Source organism: Leptopilina heterotoma, unplaced genomic scaffold (assembly GCF_015476425.1).
Source record: "Leptopilina heterotoma isolate Lh14 unplaced genomic scaffold, ASM1547642v1 Lhet_164, whole genome shotgun sequence".
Taxonomy (NCBI): domain Eukaryota; kingdom Metazoa; phylum Arthropoda; class Insecta; order Hymenoptera; family Figitidae; genus Leptopilina; species Leptopilina heterotoma.
Window position 1 is genome coordinate 639,722 of NW_025110880.1, and position 17,683 is coordinate 657,404.

The 17,683-nt window shown below is 25.3% G+C and overlaps 2 protein-coding genes across 6 annotated transcripts in view; one reads left to right on the forward strand and one right to left on the reverse strand.

The window, feature by feature from the left end:
* LOC122499063 overlaps positions 1 to 17,683 on the reverse strand; it is a 693,598-nt gene that overhangs the window by 40,019 nt on the left and 635,896 nt on the right. For 2 of the 4 annotated variants that reach the window (XR_006301298.1, XR_006301297.1), the window contains one exon: positions 13,417 to 13,607. The exons of the other annotated variants lie outside the window; for them this stretch is intronic. The gene's annotated coding sequence lies outside the window, so the exon portion shown is untranslated. Of the gene's footprint in view, positions 1 to 13,416; positions 13,608 to 17,683 lie in introns of those variants that run through there. 4 annotated transcript variants of the gene reach the window in all.
* The window catches only part of LOC122499061, a 365,723-nt gene continuing 352,283 nt past the window's right edge, over positions 4,244 to 17,683 (forward strand). The window contains exon 1 of one of the 2 annotated variants that reach the window (XM_043607128.1): positions 4,244 to 4,469. The gene's annotated coding sequence lies outside the window, so the exon portion shown is untranslated. Of the gene's footprint in view, positions 4,470 to 5,504; positions 5,787 to 17,683 lie in introns of those variants that run through there. The other variant, XM_043607129.1, reaches the window with a different exon arrangement.

The following is a 17,683-nucleotide window of genomic DNA, read 5'->3' on the forward strand; positions in this document are numbered from 1 at the left end:
ATATTAAGGAAAAAGTAAGTGAAAAAGTTAAATATTTCGATAAAATAAAATTTAGAAGTCTTAGAAATTAGAAGATCTAAACGTTATAAAAAAATATGATTAGAAACAATAAATTTTATCAGAATTGATATTTCGGTAATATTAAAATTATATTGAATAATAATTCGAGTTGATTTAATTTTTTCGAGAAATTGAATTTTTATCATTGCTTTTCATTATTTTTTTATTTTGCGTAATTTTTCATAAAACAGTATAAAAGAAGGAAAAAAATTAGCCCAAGAGCAACGAGAAAGGTTGAAAATTACCCAAGTTACGCAATTTTATAAAAGAAAATGCAAAAAAAGTCATTTTTTCGCTAAAATCTTAAAATAATCGTAAAAAGTAAAAACGAAATCGTATCAAAAATTTAAAAAATACGTATTTCTTTATTTTTCGAGTAGAATAAGAAATCTCATCGTGAAAATAATTCGAAATATGTCATCGGACTGCCTGCATGATTTGATATGGATCCGGTCGCTAATAAAATTTTTCTCACAGAGGAGTAAATAAACAAAAAATTGTTTTAAATATTTTTTTATTTAAAAATTAATTTCTTTTATCAACTTTATTTTCATTTTAAAGTAAATATTTTTACCTGAAAAAATGTGTAATTTTCATAAAAATCCGTAGACAATATTCCGTGATGTTCAAAATTTTATAAAATTAATATTAACCCTTTAATGACGAGATGTGCTACTTTTGAACATGAATTTCAATCTCTTACAATTAGTAGAAAAAAGTAATAAAATCCGCCATTTTGAATTTTAAAAATCTGATATTAAATTCATAATCAGCTACCCCGAAAACCCCTGAGTAACAAGATTCAAGCAAATCCGAACAATTTTTTTATTTCGTCCGCCATATAACATCCGCCATTTTGAAATTTGAAAAACTAACATCGGATTCGTAACCAGCGACCCCGAAAATCCCCAAGTAACGAGTTTCAAGCGAATCCGATCAATTTTTTAAAAATTCATCCACCATATTGGATCCGCCATTTTGAATTTTGAAAATCTGATATCAGATTCGTAATCAGCGACCCCGAAAACCCCCGAGTAACAAATTTCAATCAGATTTGAGCAATTTTGAAAAAGTTTGTCGTCTTACGTAAAATAAGGAAAATTTTTTGTCCTTCAAACGCCATTTTAAATTCAAAATCGAAAAAAATAAAAATTAGAAATAAATATTTTTCAAGTACAACTATCGGGAACACGTTTTTGATACTTTTATTTGAAAAGCGTTATGACAGAGAAAAATAGTATATTAAGCAACAAGAGGAGAAAGGCAGCCATTTCTTTACGGTGATTTTTGTAACACGAGTGGAGGTCGAGGGCGCCGTAGGCGCCCCGAGACCGGAACGAGGGTCACAAAAATCAGCGTAAAGAAATTGGCTGCCTTTATTCTCGTGTTACTTACGATATTTTTTATTCCTAATGCACAAAAGCGGCGATTTCAGATAGCAGACGACAGGGAGTAAAAGTCATTCACTTGTTCGATTTGTATGAAAATGGCGGCCGATTTCTCCCTTGGGTAAGAAAAATGCATGTGAACAGCTAATTTTCTTGCCCTTGGGAGAACACGGCCGCCATTTTCATACGGTCGAAGAAATGAATGACTTTCCTCCCTGTCGGCTGCTATCAGAAAGCGCCGTTTTTGTGCATGTGGGATAAAAAATTCTTTTGAAAAAAATTACATTAAAAAAACTTGACTTTTTTAGTATTTTTGAAAAAGAAGGGTTAAATATCATTTTTTGAAAATTTTGACCACAACATGCGAAAGAGCGACCCCAAAAATAGTAGTAATTGCAAGAGTAATTGTAAAAAGTAATTGTAAGAGATTGAAATTCATGTTCAAAAGTAGCACATCTCGTCGTTAAAGGGTTAACATTTAAAATGATTTTTTTTGTAAAATGATGAAAGGCAAGAAAACAAGTAGTACGAATAGAAAAACAAAATGCAAAAAATTAAACAGAATTTTGAAAAATTTTAAGAAAATTCAGGGGAAATAATAAAAAATAAAGAAAAAGAAGAAGAAATTATAAAAATAAAAAGGGTAAAAAAATAGTAGCTTGAAAGAACAGAAAATTTAAAAAAACAGGACAAGTGCGAGTAGAACTCGTACTAAAACCGAGGGTTCCGTACCCAAGTTTAAAACTTTTACTTTTTTGATGAAAAAATATAAAGATCAACTCCAATATTTTTCGCTGTATTTTTTCTGTAATCTACAGGTGAAAATAAATAAATAACCAATTTTCATCTCTTCAGATAAAAAACTGTGGGCGCTAGGGTAAAAAATACGCATTTCTGACGAAATTTTTAAAAACTTTGAGTTTTTCGCTAAAAAAATATGAAGATAAAATCCAATCATGTTCGGTCTATTTTTCCTGAAATCTACACATGAAAATTCATAAAATAAGCAAAACTATAGTTCAATAGGCCAAGAATTGTGAAAACCAAGGGGGGGGGGTACACACTTTTTTTACTAAAACGAAAAAAATTTTTAGTTTTTCGCAAAAAAAAATATGAAGATGAACTCCAATAATTTTTTCTGTATGTTTGTTGAAATCTACACGAAAAAATAAATAAAAATATATAACGCCAGTCCACTAAACTAAGAATTGAGGGAACTAGCATAGGTATAATTATTATTATGAAAAATTGAAAAAAAAAATTTAGGTTTTCGCTCAAAACGGAATGAAGATCAATTCTAATCATTTCCACTATATTTTTCCTGTAATCTACACGTAAAAATACAAAAGTGTACCAATTTTCAGCTCTTTAGGTAAAAAACTTTGAGTGCTAGGGTGAAATACACGCTTTTTTGACGAAATTTTTAAAAACTTTGAGTTTTTCGCTGAAAATAATATGAAGATCAAATCCAATCATGTTCGCTATATTTTTCCTGGAATCTACACACGAAAATACATAAAATAAGCAAAACTGCAGTCCAATAGGCCAAGAATTGTGAAAACCAAGGGGGGGGGGTACACACTTTTTTTAAAACGAAAATTTTTTTTAGTTTTTCGCAAAAAAATATATGAAGATGAATTCCAATAATTTTTTCTGAATGTTTGTTGAAATCCACACGAAAAAATAAATAAAAATGTATAACGCCAGTCCACTAGATTAAGAATTCAGAGAACCAGCAAGGGTTAAAGAATTTTCGAGCTTGCAAAAAGAGATTTCAGTTTTTCGATGAAAACGCCATGAAAATAAATTCTAATCACTTCCGCTATATTTTTCCTGTAATCTATGCGTAAAAACGAATAAGTATGCCAATTTTCAGCTCTCCAGGTAAAAAAATGTAGGCGCCAGGGGGGGCGGGATACATGTATTTTTTTCGAAATTTTCAAAATTTTTGACTTTTTTGATAAAAACAGAATGAAGATCAATACCAAATGTGTTCGCTATATTTTTCCTTTAATCCATTTTTGAAAATACATATGCATACCAATTTTCAACTTTCTAGGTAAAAAACTGTGAGCGCTAGGGGGGGGGGGGTACATGCCTTTTTTTGCGAAAAATGGCCAAAATTTGATGTTTTTCGTCGAACTCTATGAAAAAAAACTCTATGAAGATCAATCCCAATCACGTTCGCTATATTTTTCCTGTAATCTACGCGTGAAAATACATACGTGTACGAAATTTTAGCTCTCTAGGTGTAAAACTGTGAGTGCTAGGGGGGGGTACATGGTCATTTTTGTAACCGTTCCAATAGGGTTCCTACCGGGGTACGGAACCCTAAAAAGAAGCAAAATAAAAAAAAAACCCAAAAAAGTAAGCATTATCAAATACTTATAAAATATTGCACGTCAAGAAATAAATCCCGATGAGACGTCAAATATTAAAATAAGGAAAGATGAAGATAAATGTTTTTTTGAAAATAAACGATGAAACCGCAAAATTCCCAAGCAAATGGAATAGAAACAATGTTATATCAAAAACAAAACATAAATACTACTTTAGGCGCATGTTACATAAAATTAATCATTATCTCAACATAGGGCGTCATATACTGTATTATATTTATATATACAGCTTCTGTACACTACTATATACATATACACATAAAGAGATCGAGTGCGCTGAACTTGGAGGTGGTTGAACGTGGTGTAGTGTCGGAATTACTCGTTCGAGGGAGTCTGCAACATAGGGGGTGGCGCGTGTGATTCAAAGGATCAGTATGCTTTTGACTTTCGCGCAAGTAGTCCGCTTTTTCTTGACGTCAAAAAAAGCATCGTACACACGTGAATTCGCAATTTTCAAAATTATGAAAAAATAAAAATTACCATTTTTCTTTTTATTTCAATTGTTTATTACGGTATAACATAAGATTAGATAGAAGAAAAAGTGTTTTGAAAAAAAATTAATAAAAAAAAGTGCCGTGCTCTTGTGATGTTCTTTTTAATTTATAAATGTAATTCATAAGAGGTGAGACTGCAAGAATCATTGAATTATAATACGCGAATATTAAACAATTTCAGTAGTTTCAACTGGAAAATAATTCCACCCCAGGATATATGAGAGAAAAATTTTTTCATTTTGATGAAAACTTTAAATTTTCCTTTTACCTTTCCTCGAAATGTGCAAAACTTTTACCAATTAAAACAAATATTAGAATATTAACAAACATTTATAGTTTCAAATAAGAAATAAATTATAGCCCATTTTTTCATTTTGGTTAAAAAATCTCTTTTATTTACGCAATTATTTTATACAATAATTTCTTAGTATTCCTGTTGTTTCTTTGTATTTTTTTATGAAATCCGAAGAGTTTGTTTATTATTTGATTAAATACCGTGAAAAGTTTTGCAATTTTTTTTGTACTTATTAATTGTTTTATTTACGAATCTGTTTTAGTATCAGTCAAATATTATATCTAGAGGGAAATAATAATTTTTTTTTTAAATAAAAAATTGTGATACATTTTTTGGCGAAAAAAGTTTCTATTTCCGGTTGAAGTTTACAATTTATTAATAATTTTTAACTATACATTTTTAGACAAAAAAATGTTTCTATTTCCGGTTAAAGTTTACAATTTATTAATAATTTTTTAACCAATTGTAAACTTTATCCGAAAATAGAAACTTGTTTCGCCAAAAAATGTATCATAGAATTTTTGATTTTATAAAAAAAAGAAATATTTTCCTCCTGGAAATAATAGTTACCATTACTAAAACAGATTCGTAAATCAAGCATTTAATAAAAAATATTTAATTAATAAACAGAGAAAGACCGCAGAACTTTTCAGTGTATTTTTGAATAAATAATAAACAAATTCTTTGGATTTTATAAAAAAAATCCAAAAAGAACACAACTGGAATCCTAGGAAATTATTTATGTATTTAAATCGAAACTAACTTTTATTAAAACTTATACTTCTCCAACTTTACGTGAAATCGAGAGACAAATTTTGAAATTGATATTTTACAAGGGATTATTGACAAATACAGGAGGAAACAAAAAACAATTTTTTTTACGAGTTTCATATTGCGTGTATCGATTACACACGTGAAAATTTACTGTTGGTTTACACTCATGGCACATAGAACAAAAAAAAAAGAGAAAATAAAAAAAAATAGTTGGACAATAACTCGTAGGACTTTTCCTCGTTTAGTTATCAGCTTTTCAACGGAAGGAAACTACACTCGAAGCATCATTTGAAAGCAATGTCCAATGACCGTCATCGTGTGGTGGTTTAATGCGTACAATGGGGAGTTGGAAACGTGAAACGGATTGATGGCTAAAGTAACTTATGACCTGTCCAAATTTCGACCTATGAATGCTTTTTGATAAAGTGTAAATCTTTTATCTTTTTTACATATTTTTTTATTATTCTTCATTTCTTTGATATTTCTCTCCCCCAGTTTAATGGAGATGATATTTTTAAATATAATTTTTAAGTTAATTAGTATTTATATTTATTATTGACTAATTTAATTTCATTTATTATTTAATTAATTACATTAATTATCTCTTGTGCAGTTAGTTTATTTTTCTATTAATTAACAAAACAATTCACTTATTTCTGCTATGAAAATTCTCATTAGAAATTCAAACCTAATTGAAATTGTATTTACTAATAGATTAATTTAATTAGTTTCAATTCAAATTTTTTTTTTTTCAAATTTAGTTATAAAAGTCTAATACAACAATGATTTATGTACATAAAAATATTTTTTTTATTATAAAAAACAGAAATCAAATTTATAGTTAAAAAATTTAATTTATTTTGAAAATGAAAACTATCCCGTGTAGAAATTTCCCCATTTGTCCCTATCTCTAGTAGGGACCTCGCTAGATTCTGACTAGAATCTCTAGTCTAGAAAAACTAGTCGGGCTTCAATCAAATTCTAGTTAGATAATTCAGACTGGAAAAAACTCACTAGGACCTTATCGATTTCAAACTAGACAAACTAGTGTACAAGTATGACATACATAAATTATCTTTCTATAGATATAAATAATTCAGATTAATAGATAGAAAAACTTACTAGCATTATTTATTAAAAAATTTTGCATATTATTTAATTATTTAATTTTTTAACATTTTTTAAACAAAATTTTAAATATTGTAGAATATTTTTACAAAAAATTCCAATAAAGCAATTTTATTAAATAAAAATCTTTTATTTAATATGTAAATTAAAAGAATAAAACATAAATAAATATTAATTATGTGGGTATAACTAATTTTTATTACCTAAATATTGTAATATTATTCGTAAAAATAATTTTTTTTTAAAAAGATATGTATGTGCAATTATACTTTAAAATGTTTTTCACAATTAATGCAAGTATTTAATAATAATTAAAAAGATGCTATAATATTATAATTACAATAATAAATTGAATAATATAATTATAATAATTATAGTAAATATAAAAAGCACTGCAATTAGTAATGTTTAATTTTTCAATAATGTCATAATTAATTATTATTAACTATCATTAGGAATGCAGAGTTAAATAAGAGTGATGAATAATAACTCCCTAAAATTCAAAATATTATGAATTAATTATATCTATAACGTTATTGAAAAATTAAACATAACTAATTTATTACATTACTTTTTATATTTTTATATTTACTATAATTGTTTTAATAAATAATAATAATAATAAATAATATAATAATAAATAATATATTACAATATTTAGTTAATAAAAATTAATTATATCCACATAATTAATATTTATTTATGGTTTATTCTTTTTTAATTTACTTAATAAATAAAAGATTTTGTTTAAATAATTAAAAAATTAAGTAATCAAATAATATGCAAACTTTTTTAATAAATAATGCTTGTAAGAATCATCTAACTAGAATTAGATTGGAACCCGACTAGTTTTTCTCGACTAGAGATTCTAGTCAGAATCTAGCGAGAGCCCTACTAGAGATAGGGACAAATGGCGGAATTTCCAAACGGGATGTACTTTAAGCGGAAGTCCATCCAACCTATCATGGCCGAGAGGTATGTGTATCCGTCTGGTGTCCCCAAGGTCCAAGGTTCGAACCCTCATAGGCACGAGATTTTTCGTGTGCAACAATCATTAATAATGTTAATATGAATGGAGAATTCAATTATAAATAAGTTAAGTTGAAAAATAATAATTTTTAAAACCGGTAGAAGTGAACTAGAACTTCTAGTCGGGGCCCTATCAACTAGAGCGTGACAAAATCGACTAGAACCCCACCAGTTTCTCTAGTTGGAGCCCTTTTTCAAATGGGGTAAACTGGTGAGGTCCCCACTAGAACCCGACCACCATTTCTACACGGGATATTTTTAAATAAAACAAAACCAATTATAATTTGATATTGAAGTAGAGAAACCTTTTTATATTTTATATGTGAATTAAATTTAATTTTGAAATATTAATTACTTCAACAATTTATTATTTAATTATAAATTATAATTCTAAATTAAAAAAATTTTATAAAATGCAATTAATTAAGCTTGGTTTAATGAACAAAATTGTTTTTTAATATGAGTAAAAATTATTTATTGGAAAAAGTTAAATCCTTTAAGTGGAAAAAGTTTTTTGAGCGAAAATTATTTATTGAAATAAATGAAAATTTTAGGATAAAAAATTCAAATTTATAAAGTTTAATTTTAAAAATTAACCAGTAAATTTTGTCGACAATAAAAAAAATACTTTTTAAAAAAAAGCTAAACTGTTTTTTATGACTAGCAAACGAATATAAATTTTAAAAATCAAATATTCATTTGTTTGAAATAATTTTTTTCAATTCATTTTTTCACTGCAAGTAACAATTATTGCACATTTTGGATAAATAGAAATATTGATAGTAAAAAATTGATTGTAATTCTATTGATGAAAAAATTATTAAAAACCAAAACGTCTGACTATTTTTATTTATTTACAAAAATACAGAATTTGTAGTACAACAAATTATTTATATTAAATAAAAAAAACAAAACTAGTCAGACTCAAAGATAGAAAATGTTTTTACTACCAAAATCAGTAGTAAAGGTCAATTTATAGTCAGCCATAGAAGAAAAGTGTTGCTTTAAGTAAAAGAGCATTTTTCATTTCCAATTCTATTTTACATTATCAATTAATCAATAAATTTATTATTAAATTAAAAATATTTTATTTAAATTAAAAAAATGAATTCTAAAACATTACATTTTGATGTGGAGAAGGATAATACTTTTTTACAAAAAAAAATATTTTTTTTTAAAAAGCAGCTTTTTATCAATAGAAAAATTAATTAAATTTAATTTAAACGTTGAAATGAAATTTTGTTGCAAATAAAAATGTAATTTTTTCTCTTTGATAAAAAGGGTCTTTCATTTAATAAAAAAATATTTAAGCCACATTTGAAAGTAATGGAATTGAATATCATTAAATTGAAAAATAAATTTCGTTTCAAAAAAAATTCTGTTCAAAGTTAAAAAAAACTATTACGTTCCAAAATGCATCCACTATAATGTAAATTGTAAACAAATAAAATTTAATTTATAAATCAAGAATTAAAGTTAAAATATAAAATGCATTTCCTACTGTAAACAGAAATTTAAAAAAAAATGAAAAGGAACCAAATTTATATTAATAAATAATAAAAGTTGAAAATTTCACTTTATTCAGAATAAAAAATTCTCATTTCAATAAAAATACCCTCCCAATATGAAAAATTAAAAATAAAATCACTAATGTCATAATTCTGTAACAAAGAGAATATGAAATATACGTAAAAAAAGAAATTATTCTCCTGATGGATTTTGTCATCCATTAAATACGTTTCATTCTTTCCTGACAGAGGTAACGTTGAATTTGACTTTATTGAAAAATCCAGGTCACGTGTAGTTGGGCGGCAACGTTTACTTATTTTCCCTACGTAAAAAAAAAATTTCCTTTTTTTCACCAATAAATAAAATGGTGTAAAAAATAGAAGAAAAAAAAAATTTCCGCTACAGAAAAAAAAGTGAAATTTTCTTCTCAGTTGGAGTTGAAAAAAAATATTGTAACGCAAATTCGAGATTCAAATTAATTCTGTTAAAGAAAAAATAAATAAAAAAAACTTATTCTCTTTTCAAATTCCTTTTTTTTTCTCTTTTTCTTGAATTATTTTGTTCACCCCGATGAACGCGGATAAGAGTATTTTAGTTCCGGTGTACGACCACGACCTGGTGGCTATAGAAGAGAAGCCTTTCAAAATGTCTATATTGGAATGAGAGAAGCTTTTGCCGGGCGATATTTTCATCCTTTTCTCACGCGGTCGAACTCCCACTGTTTCCGCTCTTTTCTTCGTTTCAAGTTCCGGGTAATTAAAAGTTTGGCTTGGCCACGATTCACGCCCGGAAGAGCTAATGCCGCCCACTTGCCGATGCTCTCCCATTCTCTATATATTGATTATATAGCTCTGTATTTATTTTTTATTACTTCTTTTTTTTTCTTCTTTCAGTCTTTCTGTTTTATACACAATGTAGTAAAACTTTATTTACAACCGTCAGATTTGTCTTTTTTTCTTTTCTATATTTTATTTTTTTTTGTCTTTGTTTTTATTGTGAAGCTTTGTTAATGATCCTCAATACGATAACGAGCGTCACGGTCTTGAAAAATAATTTGCGGTGTATAATCGAGCATGCGAACGTTGAGAGTAAAAAAAAGAATGTTCATTATACGAGCTGATTCAGGTATTTTTTTTAGAGAATAAATCTCATCAATTTATTCATTGGGTCAATTAACAGTTTTGTTATTTTTTATTTTGGGGGAAAATTCATCTCATTATGTGCAAAGCATTACGGATTAAAAGGAATTTTGCTAAAGTTGTTTTGTACTACTAATAGTAATTGTAATAAAGTACTGCTGTTACTCCTGATACTACTGAAACTATTAATAGTACAGTATACTACTAACATTAGTAATAAATAAATTATAAATTAATTTACTACTAATAGTATGACTGATACAAATAATACTATTGATAATAGTAATATTACTGATACTACAGATAGTACTAATAGTACTAATAGTACTAATATTACTGATACTACAGATAGTAGTAATATTACTGATACTACAGATAGTAGTAATATTACTGATACTGATGATAGTACTAATAGTACTAATATTACTAATACTGACGATACTACTGATAGTACTAATATTACTGATAATAGTGATTCTACTGATAGTACTAATACTACTGATATTAATGATACTACTGACAGTACTAATATTACTGATATTAATTATAGTAGTAATATTACTAATACTATTGATCCTACTGATAGTACTGATAGTACTGATAGTACTAATACTATGGTACAGAAAAAAATTCTATGTTCGACTTAACTTCTTTTACTAAATGACAAAAATGACCGAAAATTAAACGTCTGACTATATTCTCTTTGTACTACTGATTCTCATTCGTAGAAAATGTACATTTTTACTGACTAATATTGTCCATAATTAGTTTTTAGTTATTTTCTACCAATAATTAATTATTTGCTACTGATTTCTAAAGCTGAAAATCAGAAAAGTTTTTACTAACAATTAGTTGTATTTTACTAACTTAGATTTAGAGACAAATTGTGCTACTGATAACAAAGGATTAAGCATTATAATTTCTGACTATAATTTTCCAGTACTACTTGTTATAAATTAACAATAGTTTTAATTATTATGACTGAGAAAAATTATTTTTGTCTACTGCTGTACAAAAGAAAGAAATGAATAACTGAAAGTAATATAAACTACAAATAATAATATTAAACAAATTAAATGTTATGTCTGACGAAAAATATGTTTTACTACTAAGAACTAAAATAAAAACAAGTTTTTAATATTTTTGAAATTATTTTGAATAATAAATTCATTTATTTAGTTTTTAGTTAAAAAAAATAATTAGGGTTGAAAATTTGTCATTAATTTTAAGTGCAAAATGTAAAAAATATTTAGAAAAATATTAAAAGTGATTTATACTAGAAAAAGTCTATCGAATAATTTTTTTGAATCAGTAGTAAAAAATAATTGTAGTCAGACAGAAAATTAAGAAACACTTTTACTATCAAAGTAAGTAGAAAAGAACAATTGTAGATAACAAAAAATTAAAAGAATATTTTTATTATTATTGAAATCAGTAGTAAATAACAATTATAGTCAGACGAATAAATTGAATAGTATTTTTACTATCAAAATCAGTAGCAGAGAACAATCATAGTTAGGCAGAAAGTTAAATAATATTTTTACAGTCAGTAGCAAAATTCAATTATAGTCAGACAAAATATTAAAAATTCGTTTATCGTATCAATAATATAATTCTGAATAAAAATAGTAAAATACAGTTACAATCTAAAAGAAAACAAAATTATTTTTAATTATAATTTCTACTGTAAATGTCTGACTACAATTTACTTGTACTACTGAACATGTAATAATAATAAAATTCAAATAGGAATGAAAATACAACAACAAGAATATTTGAAAGATAATATGTCTGCCCAAGACAGACGTATTCTACTGATACTAAAATTCCCTTGAAAAAATAAAACTATTTCCTTTATTTATTAATAATTTTGACAATTCAAAATAAAAAATAAATTAAAAATTGTTTATACAACTAAAGCCAAGAAATTTATAAACTAAATATACAATAAATAGTAATTAAATTCTAGTGATGAAGCGATATTGCTAGACACTAAGGGTATTAGATGTCAGATACATGAGCATAATTACTATGGGACGGATAATGCTAAACAGAGTAAAGTGAATGTAACGGACAACTATTCAATTCGTTAGTTTGTCTCACGAGATTATATTTCAAAATGCGAATAATGTAAACTTTTTCATATAAAATAATTTATTTACATAATTTTTTAATTACATATTTAGACAGGAGTACTGAAAAATTTAAACTATTCTTTTATAACATTTAAATGTTTTAAAATAATTTTATATACATATACATACCTATATAATATTATTGTAATATATATAATATTATAATATTAATAATAACATTATATAAATAATTTAATATAAGAATAAAAAACAATAACAGAAAATATTTATATTTTCCCCAATGGTACGGAATATTCCACAGGATATTCCTGGAATATCCTGAAATTTTATAACATATGAATATTCCTCAGGAGTATTCCATCTACTTTTTCAAAATATTAAAACCTCCGACCTTTGGAATGTTCTTTTGAAATAATATTAGAATATTCCATTGGAATGTACTAGAAATATTTCATTGGAATATTATAGGAATATTACAATATTACAACAGTCTGACTTTTTAATATTCCTAAAATGTGGATGGAATATTGCCAATGTTCCAAAGAAATATTCCCGAAATGTGAATATGTAGAATATTCCGCACTATTGGAGTCTATATAAATTCGACAATTTAATGAAAGGAATACCGACCTCAAAAAGGTGAAAATAAGAGAAGAATAGTAAAGAATAAAAAGAGAGGTAAAAACGAAGAAGCAAAAAAGAAAAATAAAAAGGAATGAGAAACAAGAAAAAGGAAAAAAAGCGAAAGAAACTTGTAACTTCCCTATAGTACAGTTACTTGAAATTAGTTTTCTATATTTCAGTTACTAAAGCGGAAAGCAGCTTAGGTGAAAGAAAGAGTGAGAGAGAGAGAAAGACTATAAGCCGAGAAACTCTTTATTGATACAATTTTCTCGAGTTCATTGTCTTACTTTTTGAATTTTTTAGACTATTAAATTTTTTATCAACTTTGCTTTATATTAAAAAATTTGTTCTTTTCTATATGTACCCATATATATATTTACAATATTTAGAGATCTATATATATGAAACAATGATAAATGTCATAAAAATAAAATCTATCGAAATATAAATTTTTCAAGTGTATAAAATACTCTCATCATTTTTTCTCACATACATTGTATACTTTGCAACATCAAAAGAGAGGATTTTTGTGTTAGAATTATATTTTTTTTTTTATTTTTACCCCTCCATCGAATGACGGGACTCAACAATCGTTTATGCTTCATTGCCAGCCAGACAAGAGAATAACGTTTGAGAGATTAACCAGAAAACCTCCAAAGTCCAAGCGCGCATCTGTTATAAACAGTGAAAACAAAAATTTTTTATTGTTATACACCGTGTAAGAAATTATTTTTCACGACGAATTTCAATATAAAAATGATATTGTTTTTTAATCCTATTGCAATAAAGAATTGTTCATATTTTGTTTTATTCTGATATTTGTTCCTTTGTTTTATCAATATTTTAGCATTTGTTTCGTCATTGTTTTATTTTTTGCTTCGTCGTTGTCAATAAAAAGTTATTGTTACATTGTTTTTTGTAATAATAAAAGCGTCACAACAAGTAAATATATACCTAATAAATTTTTTTTCGGGGGAAATATTATTTAGGTTTTTCTAATTTAATTTTTATACAAATTAATTTATTTACTTTTTATTTCAATCAAACAAAAGAAGGTGAAAGAAGCTAATTTATTAGTAATACTTGAAATAAATATTTATATATATTTATTATTTTTAGGAGATAAAATAAAAAATAAACTACGAAAATATTTAAAAATTCGATTTCCAATTAGTGGAAGCTTTTATTTAAATCAAATAAAATAATAAAATAAAAATTACGAAAAGGCCTTATTAATAATAATAATAACTTTTACGAAACGACACTAATACTTCAGTTTGAAAAAATTGTTCATTTCCTAAAAAAAGATATGTCTCAAGAGCTTTTTTTAATTATTAATTTGGTTTTTTTCTAAAATTAATATATTTTTTGTTCTGAATAAATTTTATAATATTTATTAAACCAAATTAATAATTTAAAGTGTAAAAATATTTATTGTTTTAAGAAAAAATATTATATTTTTACTTTCTTTGAAAAATTCATTTTTTAATGTCTATAAGTGTTTATATTCTTTTCAAACGAACTCGATACTTCCGTGAAAAAATATTCAAGTTAAAAAAGTATTTAAAAAATTAAATTTCATTTTTTAAAAATTTTCAGGGGTGTTTTTTTGTTCTCTATTATATAACCTACAAAACTTATATTATTATACGTGTAAAAAGAATCAAAAATTTTCAGAGGTGAAACTCTTTTTAAAAATTATTGAAATAAAAAATTCCTGTTGAAATTAGAAATAAGGAATTAAATTTTTTTAACTTGATTTTTGTTCTCTGGTAGATTAAAAGAGATTTTTCACGAGAATGATAAAAATTTTTTTTTTCAAAAAAAACTAGATACTATACATTTTTCACGCTTTGATTTTCATGTATAGTGAGTAAAAAACGAATTCTCATTCTACTTCCGGTATTATATATATATATGGAAAGAGAGAGAGAGAAAGATCCCGAGTCTTAATCTCGATCCATTCCCTTCTTTTTTACAAGTACTCGCGATAACGGCAATCGGAATTAATTTCTTCGAGAGCGAGCAAACGTTTTAATGGTTTTTCCACATAACTAGAAATCCATTAACGGTCTGTGCGCCGTCCTAGCGAAGAATTACGCGCTTTTTCCGCCACCTAAAACCCGCACCTCCCCCTTGTACGATTCTGGAGCGGCCACCACACCACTCAGTTCACCAATCCTATTCGTTTCTCTTCTCTCTCTTTCTCTCTCTGTCTCTTTCTCACTCACTCACTCACTCACTCTCTCTTCTTCATCCCCCTTGAACGACCACCCTTTTCACATATATTTCACTCGTTTGCCGCTGTTCTTATCGCTTTCGAAACGGATACGCCACTTGCACGAATTTCACACGAATTACGGCCTCTGACACGCGCGCTGCAAGTGCCCGCACACTGTGACGAGACGTAAAAAACAAAAAAAAAATTGAAAAAAAATTCCCACCCGCGAATGACGAGAAAACGATGACAAGAAAAATAATTATTGATTTACGTCTCGAAAGAGTGTGGATGGCGAATTTTTTCACAATATTATGGAGGAATAAATGAATTTTATTGTCTTTTTGTTGATATTTTTTAGGATGTGAAGTATTTCTTGTTTTTATTTATTTTTATTTTTTTCATAGAATTCATTACGTGTGGTAAAAGAAAATTCGAGATAGAAGAGAGTGACTAAATATTTTTTTGAATTTTTCCGTCACAAATCAGTAATGGTAGATTTATTTAGAAACACAGTAAAACGTGAGGTGTTAAAATAACACCAGAATGGATTAAAATAATCTGCAACAGTTTAATCCCTCTAGGATTAAATTAACACCAGAAAGAATTAAAATAATCTATTTTGGTGTTATTTTTAACTGTGAATGAAATTTTACTTTAAATAAAACACCAAAGTCAATAATTTGTAAAAATTCAACGAATTTAGCTTTTCCAGAGAGAATAGTAAGTTAGTAAGTTAGTTACTAACTTACTAACTAACTTAGTGACATAGTTACTAAATTCAATTCTGTTCAAAAATTTAAAAAAATTATTGTCAAAATTTCAATTCTCTTTATAAATAATAAAATTCTTCTCTGATATTCAATTATTTTACAAAATTTTAATCAAATTCTCGTAAAAATTTCAATTCTCTTTACAAATAATAAAATTCTTCTCTGATATTCAATTATTTTACAAAATTTTAATCAAATTCTTGTCAAAATTTCAATTATTTTCAAAAGTTTTCTAAAATTTAATAATTTTCAATATCCACTATTTCAATAAAATTTTCCAAAAGAATTTACATTATTAAAAAAAATTTAAATAAAATTCTACGCAAACATTCAATTATTTTCATAAATAATCACATTTTTTACAGGAATTCAATTATTTATAAATTTTTTTAAAAATTTCTTCGCAATAGTTCAATTATTTTCATAAATAATAACATTTTTACAGGGATTCAATTATTTTTATAAATAATAAAATTCTTTTAGGAATTCAATTATTTTCATAAATAATAAAACTCATGGCAGAATTTCAATTATTTTTAATGCAATTGTAATCGAATTCCTCGAAAAATGTGATTATTCTTAAAAATTTTATTAAAATTCGTCCAAAGAATTTAATGATTTAAAAAATTTGTTGATAACATTTTTTATGTCAATTTAATTTCAAGAAACATGAAATTAATAAATTATTTATTTTTGTATTTAAATAATTGAATTCTTGTAGAATTTACTAATAAAAATGGTTTTAAAATTTGAAATTCAGTTAAAATTTTAGATTATAATTAAATATTAAAAGCATTATAACGTGGATTTTTAGAAATAATTAAATTTTGAAAAAGTTTCAAACTAAAATCATTGAAATTCTTAATTTTTCATATATTTGATAAAAAATTGTGTAGAATTAATTCTTTTTAAAAGTTTAATAGGATTTTTTTTGAAATTATTTCAATTTTTTATTTTTCAATATATATTTAATTGCAGAAATTCAATTATTTTCAAGAATAATAAAATTCTTCTTAAGGATTCAATTATTTTTACTAATAATAAAACTGATCGCAGCGTTTCAATTATTTTTCATACAATTATAATTGAATTCTTTGAAAAAAGTAATTATGTTCATGCAAGTTTTAATAAAATTTAACAGAAGAATTCAATTATTTAAAAATTTGTTACTAAAAATTCTTTATGAGAATTGAATTTTGAGAAACATTCAATTATTCAATAAATTATTTACTTTTGCATTTAAATAATTAAAATTTTTGTAGAATTTTCTAATAAAAATTGATTTTCATTTCATAAAAATGAATTTTAGTTAAAATTTTAGATATAATTTAATATTAAAAGCAATATAGCGTGAATTTTTAGAAATAATTGTATTTTGAAATTAATTTTTTTGAAAAAGTTTAATTGAATTTTCTTTTATATTATTTAAAGTTTTTATTTTCCAATATGCATTTAATTAAAGAATTTAGGAATAATTAAAATTTCGTGAAATTGAATATTGTAAACAAATGGATTTGAAAATTGCCAAAGAACTTTTTCGAAAATTATTAAAAATAATAGATATAAAGTAAAATTGTAGTTAAAAATTTTTGAAAATAATAATTGAATTGAAATAATGAAAATAATTTTGAAGAAGTATAATATTTTTATAGTATAAAATAATGATTTTATTACTTGGACATCTTTAATTATTATAAAATATGAAGAAATCAATAACTCTGAGTCGAAGACTCGGAGTTATCGATATCTTCATGTTT